The following is a 22892-nucleotide window of genomic DNA, read 5'->3' on the forward strand; positions in this document are numbered from 1 at the left end:
GTAGCTCTACAACAACCTGTTTTGGCTTTCAATATATTTATTTTTTATTCGTTTACCTACCTTCGCAGAGGAGCGTTTGCTGCATCAAATGCCCCCGGGGAATTTATTTTAGCTGCATAGATGGACTTGAAATGGTACATCAACCATTTCGCTAGCTCCCTTCGTCTAGAATGCGCTCGTAGCGTGAGATCTTGTCCGAACTTTGAACAACTGGTTTGCTGTTTTTATTTTGTTGGCTGCACAGTTTATAGGTTTGTCAGTTATAACTTCAGGCGGAATTTTATAGCTTGATAAGTTGGTCAGATTAACGCCGATTTAGTGAAAAAGTTGTTTATGAATTATAAATTTGTTTCGATTTCGATGAATTCGATTAGCGTCTCTTAAATTTGATTTTTCTGAAGATTTTTGTATAACTTGGAATTTTTTTTCTGGATTGTACAAATTTCGTGTCATGAAAATGGAAGAGTGAAGAACTTTAGAAAATCATAGAAAAACCTTTGACTGAGGTTATTTTTTATGTGACACGTTTTACATAATTACATAACTCATCAGCGAGCAATGGCGCTATAACCATGGTCGATGACCCGAGATGAAGGTACAGAGATCCAAAATTTTACAGTGTATGGTGGTTAAAGAAAAGTTTCTTTAATTATTGTATTGTTAAATTTTGGACTTTATGTAGAAAAACCTCATTTCCATCCCCTGAAGGAAGAATTGCAAGGCCCAACACCAAGGAGCATAGAAATATCTTAGCATCTATGCTCCCAACGAATTAATATCAAATAAATATGGGAACGTATGGTACTGTTGTCCACGTTTCTTCCTCCCCTGGTTCCAGTCGTCTCTGCGTCCAATACTGCACAGTGGGCCCGGCCTTGATAAGATGAATAGTGAATGTATTTTTACTATTCACCGGGATGCTGACAAGTTCTGGCTGTGTACGTATCATAAGCATAAGCATAAGCATAAGCGGTCTCTTTGTAACTAGTTCGGTCCAAAATGTCTTACACCTATTTTGATAGTTCTTAAAAATTCAAAATTTATGTATCATCAAACTTTTACACATCATGCTCTTGGAAACTTTAAAAGATTCAACGAAAGTATTCAAGATAAGATTCAAGATTCAAGATAAGATTCAAGTAAAGTATAAGTTATCTTAAAAAATTGATATTTTTTTCGAAGCCTTTGAAGTCATTCAGTTCAGTTAGTGGGAAGAGCAAATCGCATCAATCTGAGTTTAAAAAATCCATTATCAATTCGTTATAAATTAAACTAAACTATCAGCAATAATATCGTAAAAATAGTAGGAAAAAAGCGGGGAAAATAGCTGACGATTTTACTAATGGGAAGACCAACACAAATTTGAAATAGTGATTTTTTTTTCTCGATGTGATGTTTAGCGAATTTCGTTTGACGTTGATATCATAGAACGTCACAACGAAATTCCATGTGCTGCTCAATTGATACTCACTACGGTGAATATCAATTTCAAATAATAATTCGAAATCTTGAAACTCTGATTTTAGCACTAGCTGACCTAGCTGTGCATAGCTACACCATTTAACCACTTTTCAAACTACCTAGTCAAAATTAAAAAGATTTTAAAAAAATGAAATAAAAGCTGAGCTTGAACTTGAACCTTTTATAATGTTGAATAAGTTTAGGTTTTGTTTTACACCTTATTTGGAATTGATTTTGTAATTTTTAATCAAAAGTTTGACTCTGTTTTTTTCACTTTTATGCCATTTTTTCCGGGATGTTCATCCGTAGACCATGTCAATTTATTATGTTTTGATTCATCTGTTTAGACCGTGCCGATTTATAATTTTTATGAACTTTCATGATAAAACAAGACGATTTTGGTATTTTAAGTATGGAGATAAATTTTTAAGCGCTGATGTGGTCTAGTGGATAGACTGGCGCGAGTCTGGTAACCCAGGCGTACTGGGTTCGATTCCCAGTATCGGCAAGAAAAACTTTTGGGTTCGAATCCCATAAGTTGCCGACAGGTGAGATGCTTGGGGAGTAAGTAGAGGCCAGTCTCGAACCCACCCTTGTCCTTCCTCCAACTGGTATCAGGAGGGGTTGGTCTAACCAACGTCTCATGATCGCTTACTTTTCTACGCTGCCTACTCTAAACTTTAAAATTTCCTTCTCCAAACTATCTCTAATTTTCATTTCCAGCGTCAGCTCCCCGAGCTATTTAAACGCCAAAAAAAAAGTATGGTGATAAATTTTATGGTTCTTTAATGATCATCAATCTCTGATTTTTTTTAAATTTCCAAATGCACTAGTGTAGGGGCACCAACCTCCGTCGTATCCCTCTGATTCGTCTTAATTCATGAATGCATGTTTAAGAGCCGAAAAATCACTTTCCACTTTAATTAGCTACTTCACATGATAAACTTACGCCTGTGAATTTATTTTCTATCACAAATTTATCACTTTTGAAACTGTTTTTTGAGATATTTGATTTTGAAATCGCGAGGTGAAATGAATTATTGGCGCACTCCGCCATATTCAAAGACGAACTAAGTGATCCCTCCAACGTGTTTCTTTGCTTTAACGCTTCCTATCAATGCCTGTAACGATCAAAATCATAAATTCCTACAGAAAAATGTTGAAATAAAATTAGAAAAATGATCTCAAACTAATCTGATTTATGTAAATTTGTCAATTTTTGATTGAAATCGAATCGCTCGGATCCCATAATTCATCGTAATTTTGCGACAAGCATAGGAAACCGTTTTGTAATAATAATAATTGTAATAATAATTGGAATCAGATCGGTTCATTTTTACTATTTTTTGCTGACCACAGTCGGACTCATAAAGAATGAACATAATTCATTTCCAAGTAATTTTGTTTATTTGACCTCATTCAAGCTGGGAACTTCATACGCTGGGATATGAGTGCAAAAAGTCTATTTATATTATTAAATTACTTGAATGTATTCAGCATTGCTTATAATGCATGGTTTTGAATGAACAAAGAATTGATGGCTTTTTTAGCTAAGTGGTTGGTGTTTTACAAATTATTTACTACCAGTACCGTGCATAATTAAATAGACGTTATGGTGCACGCAAGAATATCTCATACTTTACACATATCTAACGTTCAACTCCAATGACATTGTTTCTTTAAAATTTTATATTTTAAGATTTGATTATTTTCGGTATTATTATCTGATGACATTAAACATTTTCTTAAGTATTCGAAACATAAGACACATCAATTCTATGAAAATAACACTTTTTGAACTTTTTTCATTCAAACTGCAATATCTCACATACGACCAAACGCTTTGCTCTACAGAATGGTCACTGAGAGATCCTTGAAAACTAAAACTAAAACTTCTCCAGTTTTCAGAGATTTTTTGAATTAGAATCAATAACTACTCGATGAAAACATTTGAATTCCTGCACAGAAAACCTCGATTTCTACTGAATTGTAACGATGCATTGAAAAACAATGCAATTAATTTCCGTTGAAAGTCAAAATGACAAGAACATTTGGATGAATGGATCATTACAATTTTGAAATTAGAATTCATGAGTCTCTGGTTTGGATCTCAATATAAGTTGAAATAAAAAATCGGTAGATATGATTTTTTGTACATAAAGGCGTTCAAAATCCAACAAAATCGAACCTGCTTATACTATACTAACATATAAGTTTTGAAACTTTACTCATATTTGCTTCAATTTTATATAGGTATTCTCAGTGAATTTGCAACAAAAGATGTTTTGTCGTTTTTGACATATTACAGTTTGAATGGAAAAAGTCGAAAAGTTTAATTTTAGTTGAATTACTTTACGTCACTTCCCGAAAAATTGAACCCAAAAACTTGCATTTTACTGATTTCTCATTTGCAACTTTGACAACAACAAAATGTTAGAATAACGAAGCGTCAATTTCCGAAAAAATAAACATTTTTGCAAAAACTTTTATCGCTCTTAAAAAAAACACGAATAGATGAGCTGAACCAGTTTAATGCACATTACACGCATCAACGTGGCGTTGCTTTGTTTCGATATCCTTCGCCAGGGTTCTCACATGGATAAGAATACACATGTTGACAAAACGCAAGAGTGATTCTGTCTCTCTTCAAATGTCTTACTATTCAGCAGTGATTGAATTTTGCTGAGCATGAATTGATCAACCTTCTCTCGCTCACTGCTTTACTCGGAAGCAAAGGTTGCTTTGAGGCAGCGAAAACGACAAAACTGATGATGCATACGCTCTCAATATGGCCCGCCTTCAAGAAGCAGTATACATTCGAGGCAGCGAATCCAAAAAACCAAACGAATGGCTCTCACTCATCTCCTGTTACATTCTTGAGAGAATTGAATTCAAAAGGCAGAGCAAACCCGAGTCTCCTCGTTTTGCCTGGATCGAATACCCGAGGTTTTTCTGCTATTGCTATTATTGCACAGCAACCGCACGCAGGCAGCTAGTTTTTTCGTTTCTTTTTCCTCCCCCCTCTTTGCACTATACGTTGCGGGCCGTGCAACGATATAAGTTCGGTTGTTTTTGTTGTTGCCTCAACCTTTGCGGCGAGGTTGAAGATGTTCTCCTCAACGACAGCTGTCGGCTGGAGTTATTCAAATTCAACAACGTAAATGAGTAGGTATGTGTGCCTCGTCTTCTTCATGCATCATGTAGCAACCGAACGTTGAGAGAGTTCGTTCGGGGCAGCAAACGGATAGTGTCTCTCAGAGCAGATCCTCCTCATGGGGGGAGGTTTGAATGAATGTATATGTATCGTCTCCTGTATAGCTATGCGAGGCCTCAAAGTGTGTATTTTGAATGCCTCTGATGAGAAAATTGGTGAGGATTTCAATCACTGCTATTCAGTCTCATTAGGTAGAAAAAAACATATAGTGCTATTAAAAATGTTAATGTTCTTTAAATATGTGCAGTTTCTGTGTTAATTTGTTCATTGTAATTTGTGGAAAATATCCGTATGAATGTTATAAAATCTTATGTTACAGACAAATTCTGGATCATGGCCGCCCTGTCCGTTGGAGAGTGTGTTGGTTCAAAATACATTTGCAGGGTGGATTCAATTTTTAAGATTTAATATTGTGCTGCCTGCAATTGCCTTAGCCAAGCAATGGTACCTAGCTACAATAACGCTACCTTGAGATTTCTTGGCAAGACCATTTTATTGCGACTGAGATCTCATTCGAATTTTACCGTTATCTTGCGCGGTTGATCCGTGCGAAGTAAATAATAGCATTTGCATGAACCGCAACCGCAAAAACTCAAATCTATCCCTCATGAGGGAGGAAAAGTTTGAGACAATTTCGGTAGAATTCAATAGAAGGTATAATATTTTGCTGCCTGCAGATGCATTAGCCAAGCAATGGTAGACCTTTTTACAATAAAGCCTTCCTAGTTTCATGGCTTATTGCGACTGGTTACTTGAGAGATAATTTGCTATAATGCTGCGCGGTTGATCCATTCGAAGTAAGCTAATGCCAATTGCATGAACCGCAACCGCAATTTTTTTAATTTATTCATGAAGAGGGTGGAATAAATTGAGACAACTTCGGTCTCCTTGTAGGACGGAAGTAAGGACCTGGTACGACAATGAGAAAACTTGAATATGGAAAATAAATCATTAATTGTCTCAAAAGTACGTAATGGATTGATCTATTTCCTGCATTATTCCATAACACAATATTAAAAATATAGTTCAATGAATGAATGACAGTTTTAAACCAATATTGAAGGCAATTCTATTGAACTAATGAAAAAAGCTTCCTTAAGCCGTTGTCTTAGGGGCCTCTACCCTTCTTTGGTTGTATGAATTTTGCTTACTGCCTGTCAAAGCCTTCAATTTATGGTTGTCAGAATTCTCAGTATCGGATAAATACAATAAAGCCTGTTGACAAATGCTGGGACCATTGTTTCATAATTCCACGTAGAAAATGGACGGTCTAAACATGGTGGTTTTCTTCTCCTAGAAGCGATGAGAATAGCGAAACTAGCCCTTGCATTTCACTGATCCCACTTAGCGCTGATGAGGTGTTTTCAGAGTCACACACTAACAGTCCAGTCTATTAAAAGAGTGATCATTCGTCAGAGAAAATATTGCTCTCCGCTCTCTCAGCAGCAGATGAAGGAATGGTCATTAAAAATGAACTCTCAATTATTGGAAGCGAAAAAGTTCACTGTCTCCTTTTGGTCAAGATGGGCAAAATGAAGCCTGGACTGCTCTCTGGCATTGTCTTACCACTGGAAAGATTATGCCTGAGAGTACAAAATTTGTGAAAGGTAAATTTGGCGTCCCCTCTGTCTGTCTCTCTCTAGTCCGTCGCTTGCTTACTTATGTAGCAGTTCTGTCCGCAAGTTCCGCATTGAGATTATCCATGTCCGTCCCTAGCACTTGCCCTGGCTTGGCTGGCAGGTGCCTCTTGAAGCGATAAATTAGTGGCTTCGATCAAGAGACATAACCGCCAGAACTAACCACTACCTTGCTGAATAAAAAATTATCCGTCGAACCGGGCAGCAGTTGCAAAATCTGACTCGACAATCCAACCGTAGATCCGTGGAGAGCCCAGAACGTTGGGCTTCGACGACGATTGTGCAACCGAAGAGCTTTCTGCGGCCATTTTTTCCTTCTTTTTTTCTGTTGATTTTAACAAGCGATTTAAATGCTTCAATCTGGTACGAAATCGATCATAAAACAGCTGTTCGGAATACCAGCCAGTGAAGGTAGGCAGATTCATTTATGGAAAAGATAAAAATCTTCGCCTTGGCTGTTGCTGGCCAAGAGCTTTGGATGGTGGAAAGTGTCGAAACTCTGCTGGTCGGTAGTCATTCAAGATTATTCTCCCATACGTGGTCAATGAGATCAGTGGAACTCGCTCAAAGTTGTCGGAGAGAATCCAACCGGCGGCCATACACTTTTAATTATGTTTGACGGTGATCGAGTTGTCAGTTGTCTATCGCCTTCAAGCGGCGTTTTTTCCTGTTTACTACTGCGGCAGCCGCCGATTGGCATTGATTGTGAGCGATAACTACTGGTTTGAATGGTGTTGGTCAGCAGCGGTGGGTAGAAATCATTGATTTCCGAACCGAGTGACGGAAACTGCATTCCTCTGCTGCAGCAGCATTTTATGGAAGTCACTCTGGTGAAGCCTCCACGATTCAGCAACCAAGTTTGGAGTATGGGTGTAAGGCCATAGGCTGAATCATTGAAAGTGGAAAGCATAATGATTTTTGTTTATTTTTTTGGTTACGAAATTCAATATTAACTTAATGTTTTGTGAAAACAATTATAAACAATCACTCACAATATAGGCTGTTATGCGCCTAAATTCAGAAAGAAATTGACTATTCAATACTTCGGCCTATAATGGCAATTCCTGTCATCATCGTTTAAACTGAACGATTTACTTTCAAGTTAAATGGTCCAGCTACCAAAAGCCATCCTAACCATTTCCTTTGGCATCTGGCATCTTTAGATGCAATAAATTATTCACAGAAAATATCTTTGGGAAAGGAACGAAAAACGGAAATACAATTGCACCAGACGACGACGTTTTTCCTGAATGTTAATTTGTCATTTTGGTACCTCCAAGATTGCCAACAATGGTGCTACTTTTCGGTACTGTTTCGATAAAACTAGTTTTTTCTTGTACCAATTTCTAATGTCCTGCTGAAACAGAACAAGGCTGAGTTTGTGTGTGAAAGGCGTTTATGTTCCCAGGGATTGCTGTCCTGTACAATGCTGATTTGAAAGTTTCAGCCATAACTTGTGTTCTTTTCAAGTTTGTTTTTGGAGTCACAGCATGGAGAGCGATAAATGGAAGTCAGAAGAAAATAAACCAGTGGTGATGATAGGAATTGTTTAAGATGTTTGGAATTTTGTAATGAAATATATTATCGAGTATAAATATAAACCAAAATCACATTTTTTTTTTCTTTACCTAAAACCTATCGATCTACGCATTCAAACATGTTTTTTCCCTTTTTTAACAATAGAAGTTTTAAAAAATGTACTGCAAATGCAACATGATGAATTATCCGATTTTTTAAGAGAAGGAGAAAAAGTAAAAGAAAAGATCAAAAGATAAATGTATAAAGCAAAGATAAATGTTAAGAGCAAGAGATAAGAGATAAGAGGAAAATTATCTGGTATGAGCCGTTTCAAATAAAGATTTACAAAAAAAAAGAGGAAAATTATTCAGAAATAGAAAAGAAAGATAAGAAAACAGAGAAAAAAGATAAGAAAAAATATAAAAATAGGTGATTTATGTATCTTTAAGATAAGAGAAAATATAATATAGATTAAAAAAAAAACGAATAAAAATTGTATAAAAGGGCAAAAAAAAGAGAAAAGAGAAAAAAAATCAGAAAAAGAGAAGAAAAACAAAAGAAAAGATAAGGAAAAAAAGATGATAAGCAAAAAAAAAAGATAAAAGGTAAAAAAAACAAAAAAAAGAGAAAAGATAAAGAAAAAAAGAAAAATAAAATTAGAAAAAAATATTGGAATAAAAACAAGAGAGAATATAAGAAAGAGAAAAGCTACGAAAAAAAAAGGAGAGAAATGCCAAGAGAAAAAGTAAAACTATACGAGAAAATACAAAAATAGGGGCAAAAATAAAAAAGATAAAAGAAAAGGGATAATAGATAGAAGAGAAGAGATTTATATGATTAGAAAAAAGATAAAAGAATATTTGAGAAAAGAGAAAATAGATTGAAATTATTAGAAAAAATATATATAATTGATAAGCGATAGAGAAGTGAGAATAGAGAATAAAAATTAGAGAAAAGCGAAAAGAGATTAGAGAATGGAGAATAGAGAAAAAAGATTAGAGAATAGAGAAAAAAGATGAGAGAATAGAGAAAAAAGATTAGAGAATAGAGAAAAAAGATTAGAGAATAGAGAAAAAAGATTAGAGAATAGAGAAAAAAGATTAGAGAATAGAGAAAAAAGATAAGAGTATAGATAATAAAGATTAGAGAATAGAGAATAAAGATTATAGAATAGAGAATAGAGAATAAGGATAAAAGAAAAAAGAAAAAAGATTCAAGAATAAAGATTAGAGTATAAAGATTAGAAAATGGAGATTAGATATAGTATAGAGCTTAGAGCATAGAGAATAGAGAATATAGAATAGAGAATAGAGAATAGAGAATAGAGAATAGAGAATAGAGAATAGAGAATAGAGAATAGAGAATAGAGAATAGAGAATAGAGAATAGATAATAGAGAATATAGAATATAGAATAGAGAATAGAGAATAGAGACTAGAGAAAAGAGAATAGAAAATAGAAAATAGAAAATAGAAAATAGAAAACAGAAAATAGAAAATAGAAAATAACAAATGGAAAATAGAAAATAGAGAATAGAGAATAAAATAAGAAAAAATAAGAAAAAAGATGAAAGATACAAAAAATGAGGATTAGAGATAAGAGAATATAGATTAGAGAAAAGGGGAAACAATGTTATATAAACAGGAAGAAAATATGAGAAAAAAAATAAACATCCGAAAAAGAGAAGAAAAACCAAAGAAAAGATGAGAAAAAAAGGAGAAAAAGGATGATCAGAAACAAAATAAAAATGAGAAAAGGAAAACAAGGGGAAAATATGAGAAAAAAGAGAAAATATGAGAAAAAAGAAACATTGAGAATAGAGAATAGAGAATAGCAAAAAGAGAATAGAGAATAGAGAATAGAGAATAGAGAATAGAGAATAGGAAATAGAGAATAGATTATAGAGAAAAGAGAATATAGTGTAGAGAATAGCGAGCAGAGAATAGAGAATTGAGAACAGCATAAAGAGAATAGAGAATAGAGAAGAGAGAAGAGAGAAGAGAGAAGAGAGAAGAGAGAATAGAGAATAGCAAAAAGAGAATAGAGAATAGAGAATAGAGAATAGAGAATAGAGAATAGAGAATAGAGAATAGAGAATAGAGAATAGAGAATAGCAAAAAAAGAATAGAGAATAGAGAATAGAGAATAAATAATAGAGAATAGAGAATAGAGAATAGGAAATAGAGAATTGATGATAGAGAATAGAGAACAGAAAATAGCGAGTAGAGAATAGAGAATAGAGAAAAGAAAATAGAGAATAGAGAATTTAGAATAGAGAATAGAGAGTGAGTATAAGGAATTGAGAATAGAGAATAAGGAATAGAGAACAGATGATTAAGGAAGGAGATAATTAATTACTGATAGTTGATAATAGAGAATAAAAGATAATAAAAGATAATGAAGAATAGTAAATAGAAAGTACTCAATAGATAAGAGAGAATTGATTATAGAAAATAGAAAATGTATGATTGTTTATTGAATACTTCAAATAAAGTACTTTTAAACAATTGGAAATTAATAAAATACAGTTTAAATAAGAAAAAGAGAAAAGAGGTTAGAGAAAATAGCATAGAGAAAAAAGTATAGAAAAACGAGTATGAAGAAATGAGCATAGAGAAAAAGATATATAGAGAGAATAGAGCATTTTGAATAAGGAGTAGTGAATATAGAATAAAGTGTCGAGAATTCAAAATTATGTACATGGAATTGAAAATTTTTATCTCAAACTTTAGAATTTTGGATAGAAAAATAGTTGCAACTATTGGAACATCGAGAGTCAAGGTATGAGATCCGATTATTAAAATATGAGAACTGAGAATTGAAAATTACGCATGCTATTGAAATGAGAAATAAGAAATAAGAAAAACGAAATGCGAAATGAGGAATAATAAATGATAATAGGAATGAGAATAATCGAATTCCATATGAGAAAAGAGGAATGAGAAATCAGGAATGAGAAAAAGGATGTGAGAAATGAGGAATAAGATTTTTTTTGTAATATCTTCATCATATAGATTTGAAATGAGAAATGAGAAATGGGATATGAGATATGAGAAATGAAAAATAAGAAATAGGAAATGAGAAATGAGAAATGAGAATTCTGAAATGAAAAATGAGAATTGAGAAATGAGAAATTAGAAATGAGCAATGAGAAATGAGGAATGAGAAATGAGAAATGAGAAATGAGAAATGAGAAATGAGAAATTAGAAATTAGAAATGGGAAATGAGAAACTAGAAATGAGAAATTAGAAATAAGAAATGAGTAATGAGAAATGAGAAATGAGAAATGAGAAATGAGAAATGAGAAATGAGAAATGAGAAATGAGAAATGAGAAATGAGAAATGAGAAATAAGAAATGAGAAATGAGAAATGAGAAACGAGAAATGAGAAATGAGAAATGAGAAATGAGAAATGAGAAATGAGAAATGAGAAATGAGAAATGAGAAATGAGAAATGAGAAATCAGAAATGAGAAATGAGAAATGAGGAATGAGGAATGAGAAATGATAAATTAGAAATTAGAAATTTGAAATTTGAAATTTGAAATTTGAAATTTGAAATTTGAAATTTGAAATTTGAAATTTGAAATTTGAAATTTGAAATTTGAAATTTGAAATTTGAAATTTGAAATTTGAAATTTGAAATTTGAAATTTGAAATTTGAAATTTGAAATTTGAAATTTGAAATTTGAAATTTGAAATTTGAAATTTGAAATTTGAAATTTGAAATTTGAAATTTCAAATTTCAAATTTCAAATTTCAAATTTCAAATTTCAAATTTCAAATTTCAAATTTCAAATTTGAAATTTGAAATTTGAAATTTGAAATTTGAAATTTGAAATTTGAAATTTGAAATTTGAAATTTGAAATTTGAAATTTGAAATTTGAAATTTGAAATTTGAAATTTGAAATTTGAAATTGAAAAGTGAGAAATGGGAGATGTGAAATAAGGAATGAGAAATGATAAATGAGAAATGAGATTTTAGAAATGAAAAATGAGTAATGAGAAGTGAGAAATTAAATATAAGAAATGAAGAATGAGAAATGAGTAATGAGAAATGAGCAATGTGAAATGTGAAATGAGAAATGAGATATGAGAAATCAGAATTGAGAAATGGGAAGTGAGAAATTAGAAACGAGAAATGCGAAATGAGAAATGAGAAGTGAGAAATGAGAAGTGAAAGTGAAAATTGAGAAATGAGAAATAAGAAATGAGAAATGAAAAATTAAAAATGGAAAATGAAAAATGAAAAATGAGAAATAAGAAAGGAGAAATGAGAAATAAGAAATAAGAAATGAGAAATGAGGAATTAGGAATTAGTAATGAGAAATGAGAAATGAGAAATGAGAAACGAAGAAATGAGAAATAAAATATGAGATATGAGAAATGAGAAATGAGAAATGAGAAATGAGAATTTAGAAATGAGAAAAGCGAAATGAGAAATGAAAAATGAGAAATGGAAAATGAGAAATGAGAAATGACAAACGAGAAATTTGATATTAGAAATGAGAAAAGAGAAATGAGAAATGAGAAATGAGAAATGAGAAATGAGAAATGAGAAATGAGAAATGAGAAATGAGAAATGAGAAATGAGAAATCTGAAATGTGAAATGAGAAATGAGAAATGATAAATGAGAAATGGGAAATGAGAAATAAAAAATGAAAAATTAAAAATAAGAAATGAGAAATGAGAAATGAGAAATGAGAAATGAGAAATGAGAAATTAGAAATGAGAAATGAGAAATGAGAAATGAGAAATGAGAAATGAGAAATGAGTAATGAGTAATGAGTAATGAGTAATGAGTAATGAGTAATGAGAAATGAGAAATGAGGAATGAGGAATGAGGAATGAGGAATGAGGAATGAGGAATGATGAATGAGAAATGAGGAATGAGAAATGAGAAATGAGCAATGAAATATGAGATACGAGATATGAGATGAGATATGAGATATGGGACATGAGATATGAGATTTGAGATTTGATTTATGAGACATGAGATGAGATTATATATAAGATTTGGGCATGAGAAATGAGGAATGAGAAATGGGAAATGAAGAATGAGAAAGGAGGAATGGAAATTGAAAAGACAAACATAGAAATTGAAAACAAATGTGAAATAAGTAGTGAGAAATTAAAAATGAAAATGAGAAAAATAATTATTTAAAATGAGAAAGAAAAATTTGTGCTTTGTGTATGAATAGCATTTAAAACTGTTATTTTCACTAAAACGGTCGCCAAGCTCTTTGATGTAAAATAACTATTGATAATTTGTAAATTTGAGCTATGGATCAAGCGATATAATAACCTTAGACAAAAAATTCACAATAAACAATCCTTCTTGTAAAAAATCGCGTTGTAAATTTCCATCCGGCCACCGAGAATCAAACTTCTTCAGTGGTGGTGCCACTCTAGACGAGACGGAACATGATATGGCTAGAGAGCCTTTTAAATGTCAAGCACTATTGCGTTGCCGCTTCGTTTGGCATTTCGGTTGAATTTTTCTCCTATTCCTCGCTGCCATGGAGCTCTGCTTGTTGCAGTATAGCAGTCGATTCAGTAGTGCCACAATGGGAACAAACTCCCCAGATAGCGGGTTTAGGTGAGGGTGGAAGTACAATAATGAGCCTTCGTTGCTAAATCCGTACCCTCATAAACCAGAAGAGAAGAAGAAGGAAAAATCGCGGTAGTTTCTTGGGCACACGCGTTCCTCAAAGGTCATTTTATGAAAAGTAGAACAGCGCTCCGGCAAAGGAACAACAGTATATCCTGTGCAATTAGCATCCAGCTATAATTCATACTTCAAAATGGCAAAGTCTTCTAATGGTTGCATGCCAATGCATCAATAGTAATTTATGCTGCAAATTTCGCGTGGCTTAAGGCTTTAGAGGCGCGCCTCAGATAGGAGCAATCCATTTTCCAATCTAATTTCAATCAGTTCGTGCCGAAATTCTACTCATTTTAATTTGATTTCAACTTCGAAGGCCACTATAGCACCTCTGTGTTTTTTTTTCGTTTTTCACATGTCGATGTAGCCATATCGCGCAAGAATTCGCTTTCAAGAGCAATCTGAAGACCTCAACTAGCTAGCTCGCTGATTGATTGCTGTTGAGCAAAACGAGACGGTGCTGCATTTCAATAATTTCGCGTGACGACTCCGGTGATTGCTATTCTGGTAGATTTCGACGCTTCTTTACGTGCATACGTGTGTCTGACTGACATTTTCCAATGATTCCGAGTTCTCGCATGCTACCGCCGTTTGCTTCAGGCGTTCAGGCAATTTGGGAATGGAACATGTGTGGTCATCGGATATCATTGACTAATCAATAAGGTTATAAAAATGGTCCGTGAATTAGTACAGGTTTCTCAAAGCTTTTTGATCTAGCGAAGGTTAAAGAATAACGATTTCTTGAGAAATCAAATCGATGTCCGTCCTACTCATAAAAAAATTATGTAGTGTGAATCTGAAATGTTATAACAAAATTTTCATTCTGAATTATTTTGAAGTATTCAAAGTCTGGATTTGAAATGTCAGGTCTTCAGAGGCTTCTAAAGCTGTCTTCTCCACACGCACAGATTTGTTTATCAACTTGCCTCGAGGTGTTTTGGGAAATTCATGTCAAGCTGTCCTCTCAACTCGCTTGAATATTTTCCTCTCACCAAGCACCTCAACTCACTTGAAATTCGCGTCAATACATATGCTCAGGTGGTCCTCCCAGCTCACCTTCTAATCTCAAGCTGTCCTCTCAACTCTCCTATTAATTTTCTAGCTGTCCTCTCCACTCGCTTGAAATTTGTATCTTAGGCTGTTCACTAAGCTCGCCCTCCAATCTCAAGCTGTCCTCTCAATTTGTTTGAAAAAGTAATCCAAACACTTAGGCTGTCCTCTCTACTCGCCCTCCAATCTGAAGCTGTCCTCTCAATTTGTTTGAAATTCGCGTCAATATGTTCAGGCGGTCCTCCCAACTTGCCCTTCAATTTCAAGCTGTCCTCTCAACTCGCTTGAAAATGTAATCCAATCGCTTAGGATGTCCTTTAAACTCGCCTAATAATTTCAAGCTGTCCTCTCAACTCGCATGAAATTTGCGTCAATTTCAGAAGGTCCTTCCAACTCGCCCTCCAATCTCAAGCTGTCCCCTCAACTCGCTTGAAAATGTAATCCAAAAACTTAGGCTGTCCTCTCAATTTGCCTATTAATTTCAAGCTGTCCTCTCAACTCGTTTGGAATTCGCATCAGTATGTTCAGGCGGTCCTCTCAATTCGCCCTCCAATCTCAAGATGTCCTCTCAACTCGCTTGAAAAAGTAATCCAAACGTTTAGGCTGTCCTCTAAACTTGTCTATTAATTTCAAGCTGTTCTTTCAACTCGCTTAAAATTCGTGTCAATATATTCAGGCGATCATATCAACTCACCTTCCGATCTCAAGCTGTCCTCTCAACTCGCTTGAAATTTTAATCCGAACGCTTAGGCTGTCCTCTCAACTTGCCTATTAATTTCAAGCTGTCCTCTCAACTCGTTTGTAGATCGCATCAGTATGTTCAGGCGGTCCTCTCAATTCTCCCTTCAATCTCAAGCTGTTCTCTCAACTCGCTTGAAAAAGTAATCCAAACGTTTAGGCTGTCCTTCCAACTCGCCTATTAATTTCAAGGTGTCCTCTCAACTCGCATGAAATTTGCGTCAATTTCAGAAGGTCCTTCCAACTCGCTTTCCAATCTCAAGCTGTCCCCTCAACTCGCTTGAAAATGTAATCCAAAGACTTAGGCTGTCCTCTCAATTCGCCTTTTAATTTCAAGCTGTCCTTTCAACTCGTTTGAAATTTGCGTCAATATGTTCAGGCGGTCCTCTCAACTCGCCCTCCAATCTCAAGATGTCCTCTCAACTCGCTTGAAAATGTAATCCAAACGCTTAGGCTGTCCTCTCAACTCGCCTATAAATTTCAAGTTGTCCTCTCAACTCGCTTAAAATTCGCGTCAGTATGCCCAAGCGGTCCTCTGAACTCGCCTGCTTTGATTCATTTTCATCTCAACTTCTTTTCAAACCTATTGATTCCACATCCTACAGTTCAAATCATTCCTCCATAACTAACCGAAAACGCATCCCAAAAACATTATTTGGAGTAAACTTAAACCACTTTTTCACAAGACGGGTACAAAAATTACCCATTTCATAAACACTTTATCATAGAAGGGGTTCTTGAAGTACTTAATTTTTAACATCGTTTAACTGGAATTATTTCACCATGAATCATGGGAAACAAAAATTTTCTGTTTCGGTTAGTTTTCTGAAACTAAAAAATTATCCTTGTTGGTCGAAAATGAATATGTACAAACATTCACTCAATGCTTACCTGGCTTGCCATTTTTCAAAGTCAATGCTCACAACCGAGGGCTCTCCCGGATGCCCAAAAACGCCAAACGGTCACGCTAAGCTAGACCTCGAGCTCCCCAGGCAAGAGTCCATCTAACAACAACGTTCGGCTGATGATATCGGAAATAAAATTCAACCGAAAGTAAGTAAGAGAAATACGTTCGAAACAAAAAAACGAGCGAGCGCGTAAGGTCCGAATTTGTAACCTACTTTCTCTTTCGATGTGAATTTTGGGCCTGGCCGGTGCATGAATGACCAAAAAGTGGCCAGGCGTGTGGCGTGCGAAGACAGCTCTCCTCGCGCCATTTGTGAATGTCTTTCGGCACGCGTGTTTGCGTGTAGCAAAGACCTTGGCTGGGGCCAGCGCTTTTTTTTTTCTTTATTACTATGGTTTTTTTTTGGGGATTCCAAATGAAGAGCTGGAGAAATTGAAAATTGCTGCGGATCAATGACATTCGCGTTGAGATCCGTGAATTGGTGGTGTTGATGAACTTCCCCTACTTTGGTTCGTGTTTTTTTTTTGTTGGTGTGTGAATGGTTGTGTTATGTGATGTACGTTATTATCGTACTTAGTGTAAAGCGAATTTTCGGTAACTATCCAATGGTACCAGCTTTGTTGTACTTGATTCGAAACGATTGGTATTTAGTGATGTAACTCTAGTAGAAAATTGGGAGGATTGATGGAAATCATTTTCAACGTGAAAACTTTAATTCCAGTTTATGAATGGGAAATTCGATTATAACGATATGTTACGAAACATGTTTCGGAATCAATTTTCTAAGAATTCCGCTTGACGAAGACCATTGCCATTTTGCCATTGAACGGATCTGGGTTTTTTTCTGTGCAGGTCTGAGGAATGTTATCCACGTTTATTCAGTCTGTAGAGCCAAAATCGGCTAAGACGGTTTACGTCTTTTCTTTTCAAAAATATCCTAATTTACACGTTGCTTTCTGAATTCCTCATTTGGTTTTAAATTGAATAAATATCCGTCCATTCATTGGTTGAATGAAGTAATCAAACCAGGGCACTTTTGAAACCGCAGAAACGCTGAACACTGATTTTATCGAATATTTTAACAAATCTATACAGAGTGAGTGAGCCTACTTCTGTCCTAGAGCTTACTTTGGTCCTAAAATTTTGAAAAATTGGTAATAAATCATTTCGCTTCAGAGAATTAAGACTTTTCTATGCCAAACGTTATATCACCCCCTCCCACGCCATGATGGTCCAAAAAAGCAAGCGAAGTATTCCACTATACACTGAAATTTTAAATTCAGAAGCAAATTATGATAATAGAGTAAGGTTTATCAAGAGACTTAAGTTAATTATGGTTAACAATCTAGACTAAAAACTAATGCCAACAAATCAAAAACCCATCCCAAGTTCAAAATACTGCTACAATTTTTCGAAATTTCTCACATTTTCATAGAAATTGAGATCTAAATATTAAATTATAAATCAAATTTATCATTTTTCGGAGGTTCGGTTTCCATAACTCCCAAAACCAAAATTGTATTCCTATCCCTATTTAACATTTCATATCAAATATGAATCATGTCTTTCGAGATCATATGCATTTTCAATATTTTGATAATAGTTATCCGAACTTGAACAAGGAAAATATATTTTTATATTCAAATTCGAAATTTTTCAACTTAATTCTTACACAATTCAAACATTTAAAGCTTCATTATGGCAATCCAAAATTGAAAACTTAGATTTAGATCATTTGAAATTCATATTTTATTTCAGTTTCACATTACAGATTTAAAATGAACAATTAAAATAGTGAATTCAGATCTAACCTGAACAACAGAATTTAAATAATTGGTTCATGAATGAGGTCTCAAAAAATTGGCTCATTAAATTCTGATCGGTAATAAGATTCAGAAATCGTATTTTTTGTACATTTCAGAAATCGCATGAAAATTTGGAAACAGATTCAAAGCGCAATTTTTTATTCAGGTTCAGATTTCAGATTCAGAATGCAGATTCAAAATTCAAAAAAAGATTTAGCTTGTGAAACAAATTTAAAATCAACATAAATTGTTTAGGAATTCAAGAGATCATGAACTTAAGATTGCTTGTTCACTCAATTTCCAGATTTTAAATTTTTAATCAAAATAAGTTTGTAAACACAATTCAGCTGAAAATCACAGATAAAAAGTTATTATGCAATTGATTCTATATGGAAAATATTTGCTATCAAGAAAAACATGTACCTGATCTTAAAAAAAAAAAATTTACACAAAATTCTTTATTTTCTCTATTAATTGTTTAATACAGTGAATCCTCGATTTTGTCACCCCCATGATGCATTTTGGGGTGACAAATTGGAGACAGTGAAAAAATCGGGTAATTTTTAAAAAGCTGTCTTTTTCAATAATTCTGTTCAAATTAATCAGAAACATTTAGGTGTTTAACCCCCCCTCCCCCCCCTCGCCCCCATTGCAGATTTTTTCCTAGTAACATTTTCGAAAAAGTAAAGAGAAATTACTTAATCTTAAAAGGTGTTAAAAAAGTGTTAACAAGAAAGTCAGAAATTTTGTTCGCCTCCGATTCATCTTAAACCACCTTAGGCATTGAAACTAGTTTTTAATTGTAAATTTCGATTTGCAATTAGATCAACCTTTAGCATTGAAACTCTCTAAACTTGACGTACAAAAACCCTAACTCGTCTTCAGAATGGGGTTTTATTCAGAAGTGTAACCAAACAAATTCAGAATTTGAAACATTTTAACTTCAATTCATAGAATATTAATTTCATGCATCAACAAGTTGGAAGCCATTTTTCATGACTCACGATGGTCATCATAATTAGCATATTAAAATCTAAAACCTAGTATTCTCTATTATTTTACTTGATTTGATAATTCGATTTACAAAAAAAAATTTTTCTTCATTCAAATATTCTTCAAGAAACCAATTTCAGTCTCAATTTTATTTTGTGTTTTTGTTCTTTTAAGTTTTCAACATCACATTCAAAAACGTTTTAATAAATTACACAAGGCCACGAAATTAACATCCTTCGAGGTGCAAAGAATTTAAAAGCTATTTTTGACTAATTTAGGTGCCCTGGATCCAAAGATGGAGTTTTACTATCACCTTTTGTATATTGATTAAGTTGTGCAAATATTTTAAATTTTTTTTAGAAATTTCTGCATTGTTTTGAAAAAACCTTTAAATCAAAAACACTATCTAAAAAAGATATAAATCAATTTTCAACTTTCCTCAAGACTTATAGAAAATTTGAATTCTTCGAAAAAGTAATAAAGGTTTTCAATTTGTGTACTTTTCACTATTTTAATGAAGTTTCGAACCAAATTGAATTTTAAATATTTTCAAAGCAAAAATCTAATTGTTTTGTAGGTTTGAACAAATTTTGTTATATTTTTTAAATTTTTTAGAAAAAATTTCTTTTATGTCAGAAATACTTGTACTTGTAATGAATCTTTCAAAAATTTTATAAATTGTAGAATTTAACTTTTTAGATCATGCATCATCATCATTGGAATATTATTCCTTAATTGAATTAAATGGGTATAATGAAAAAAAAAAGAATAAGATTTTTTTCTGTAACCGTAGATTTGTTACTTCATCAGTTATCAATGATTGATTTAGCTTAAAAATAATACATCTTAAAGTTTACAAACTCTCAAAATTTGACAAATATATTCGAGTTCAGGACGCTTAAATTTACCAAATCAATCATTCAATCATAGGCATCAAAATGTATTTCCTTCAAGCCCTCAACTAAATTTTTTTTTTAATCTTTCTAAATGATTGGACGATTTTGATGGAACAAATCCTTCTAAAATTAAAAAAAAACGTTTTCTTGTTCAAATTTTGATTGAATAAAAAAAACGAATTTTAAAGTAATACTTTTATAAGTTTGTCATCGTTTTTCAAATCTGAATTTTTGTATTATGAAAACATAATGTTCTGCCTTGGAAACTAAATTTTTAATAAGAAAAACTCAGTTTCCACCTTCTGTCCTTTTCAGGACTCAATATTAAAATTGATAGAGACAAAATATTCAGATCTTGAAATTTTAAACTTTAAAACCTACGATTAAAAATTCAATAAATTTCATTATTCTAAATAAAGTTTTTTTAATCGACCATGATTTTAAATTTATCTTATCTTTAATTGATTGGATTCGAATTACCAACATAAATGTTAACTTTTAATTCCCCATTTTTGACTAAATTTGTATTATCTTTGTTCTTTGAATATTTACAACAGAACTTGGAATTCATTATTTTTATTTTATCAGTTTCTTATTAATCATTTCCCAATCTGTAATATGTCAGTATAATTGAACATGTTGTATCATGAACTTCAGAAATTTGTTTGCCTTTTTTTTCAACACTGGACGAAGTTTGTGTAGGGATGAGATGAAGAATATACAGAAAATAAATCAAATTTAATTAGGAATAAAATAAAATAATAGTTGTATTCGGCAACACTGTAGATGAATAAAATAAAATAAATTTCTGTGAGAACATTTGCTATTTTGGCAGCACTTGACAAACAAACAAAACAAAGTCAGTCATTGATCTATTCTTGCGAGCGACAGACGTGTTTAGGTGAATCTCTGAATTGAGATTCGTAAAATCACGACAATGGCGTGGTTGGTAGAATAAGCACAAATAGCGCAGATATTTAAGGCTGCTGCTGCTGATTGTTTTGATTTGGCCTTCCGGTGGAAATAAGACTGAATTGCCGTTTAAAGCGTAGATATTTAAGGCTGCTGCTGCTGATTGTTTGTTTTGAATAAGCCTTCTGGTTGGGCAGGCTGTTTCTTAGAATACTATCGAATTATTCCGGCTCTTGTAAACAGAGACAGAGTAACAAGGAAAGGACAGTTTGAGAAAGCTGTTGCTGAGAATGTTTATTTGCGGATTGTTCCGGCTCTGGTAAATAAAAGCAGAGCGACAGAGAAAGCACAAATTGGGAAGACTTTTGTGAAGAAAATTTTCGGATGAAATGAAGAATATGCAAAAAAAAAGATTTGAAAAGCTTTTGCAGAGAATGGAATGTAGAATTGAGATGAGGGATATTTGGGATATAAAATTTTTTATTTAAAAAAAAACAAAATTCGGTAAATTAAAGATTCTATTGAGAATAGAGTTGAGAAGGAATGTAGAAATGTGATGCAGGATAAGCAGAAATAAAATAAAATTTGTAGGATGGAGAATAAAGATGTGAAATATGGAATAAAAATTGAGGATATTTGGTAAATAAAATTTTGCATTAAAGAAAAAAAAACAAATGTTGATGTGTGAAAAGTTTTAATTAAGAATAGAGGTGAGAAGGAATGTAGGGATGAGATGAAGAATTTACAGAAAAAAAATCAAATTTAATTAGGAATAAAATAAAATAATAGTTGTATTCGGCAACACTGTAGATGAATAAAATAAAATAAATTTCTGTGAGAACATTTGCTATTTTGGCAGCACTTGACAAACAAACAAAACAAAGTCAGTCATTAATTCTATTCTATTCTATAATTCGTAAAATCACGACAGTTTGATGAAGAAATCTTTATCTTTGATCACTGGCATTCTTGAAAAAAAAATGTTTTCTTCTTTTTATCAAATAAAATTCAATTATCAACTATTGAAGTTCATAATATTTTTTTCCCAATCGAGATTTCACATTTCTAATCGTGACATTTTTTTCAAAATTCAATATACTACAGTGGATTTTTTTTTGATCAACCCTTCCATTGAAAATGAAAAAAGGAATGTAATACAAGATGAATAATTAACAACAATCATTATAATTTTGCCAACAATTTTTAATCATAATTAATTTTTACGTGGTCTGTCTGACATTTATTTGTAAATTCAGATTTTTTTTAAAATCTGATATTATATTTCATGTATTCTTTATCCATGCAATAATTCTTATGTCCGAAGCTTTATTCGAAATTTTGATTCAATTTCCTTTTTCTGGTGTTTCAGATATATTGATTTCATATTTGATATCTAGACTACTTTGAATTTATTTTCAGGCAATTTTCTAGTTAAGAATAAGGAACATTCTTTTGAATGATTTATCAATGACTTACCGGAAATAGCATTGGTTTGGAACGTTCACTTTGATTCGTTTTAAAATGTTGATTAATTTTATTAGTAAAATTTATTATTTTTTAAGCTAGTGTGATAATTATAAGTAAGAAAACTGCTTAGAAATCAATTTACTTATTTCTTGTGTATTTTTGGGATTGTTATTGTTCTCGGCTAAATTTTGGCTAAATTTCAGCTAAATTTTTCCTGAATTTCGAGATCCCGCCCCCCTCCCCCTCCTTCGCACGGGCCTGGTTACATACATAATCTGTTTAAATTTTTTTTTTGTATTCGTGCATTGTTGGGCAAAAAATAATTGGTAAAAATCAGTCATCAAAATTTTGTTTAAAGGCTTTCGTAGTTTCTGAAATATTGCAGTTTGAATGGTAAAAGTTCGAAAAGTCCGATTTTCGTAGAATTACTGTATCTCAGGCCACACAAACTTTAGAAAGCTCAAATTTTGCAATATAATAGTGTGATACGAGATCTATCTTAGACAGAAAATTTGACCAAAAAATATCATCAGAGTAAAAAGTTATGGAAGTTCAAAGTCGTAGTGACAGTGCGTGTGCTTCCAATTTCTATACAATTATGAATGGTACTGTATATATATAAATTTCT

General features: G+C 32.9%; 1 protein-coding gene across 10 annotated transcripts in view; it reads left to right on the forward strand.

The window, feature by feature from the left end:
• LOC129744239 (serine/threonine-protein kinase 26) overlaps positions 1-22892 on the forward strand; it is a 332751-nt gene that overhangs the window by 179162 nt on the left and 130697 nt on the right. The window lies entirely within an intron of this gene.

Source organism: Uranotaenia lowii, chromosome 2 (genome assembly GCF_029784155.1).
Source record: "Uranotaenia lowii strain MFRU-FL chromosome 2, ASM2978415v1, whole genome shotgun sequence".
NCBI lineage: Eukaryota > Metazoa > Arthropoda > Insecta > Diptera > Culicidae > Uranotaenia > Uranotaenia lowii.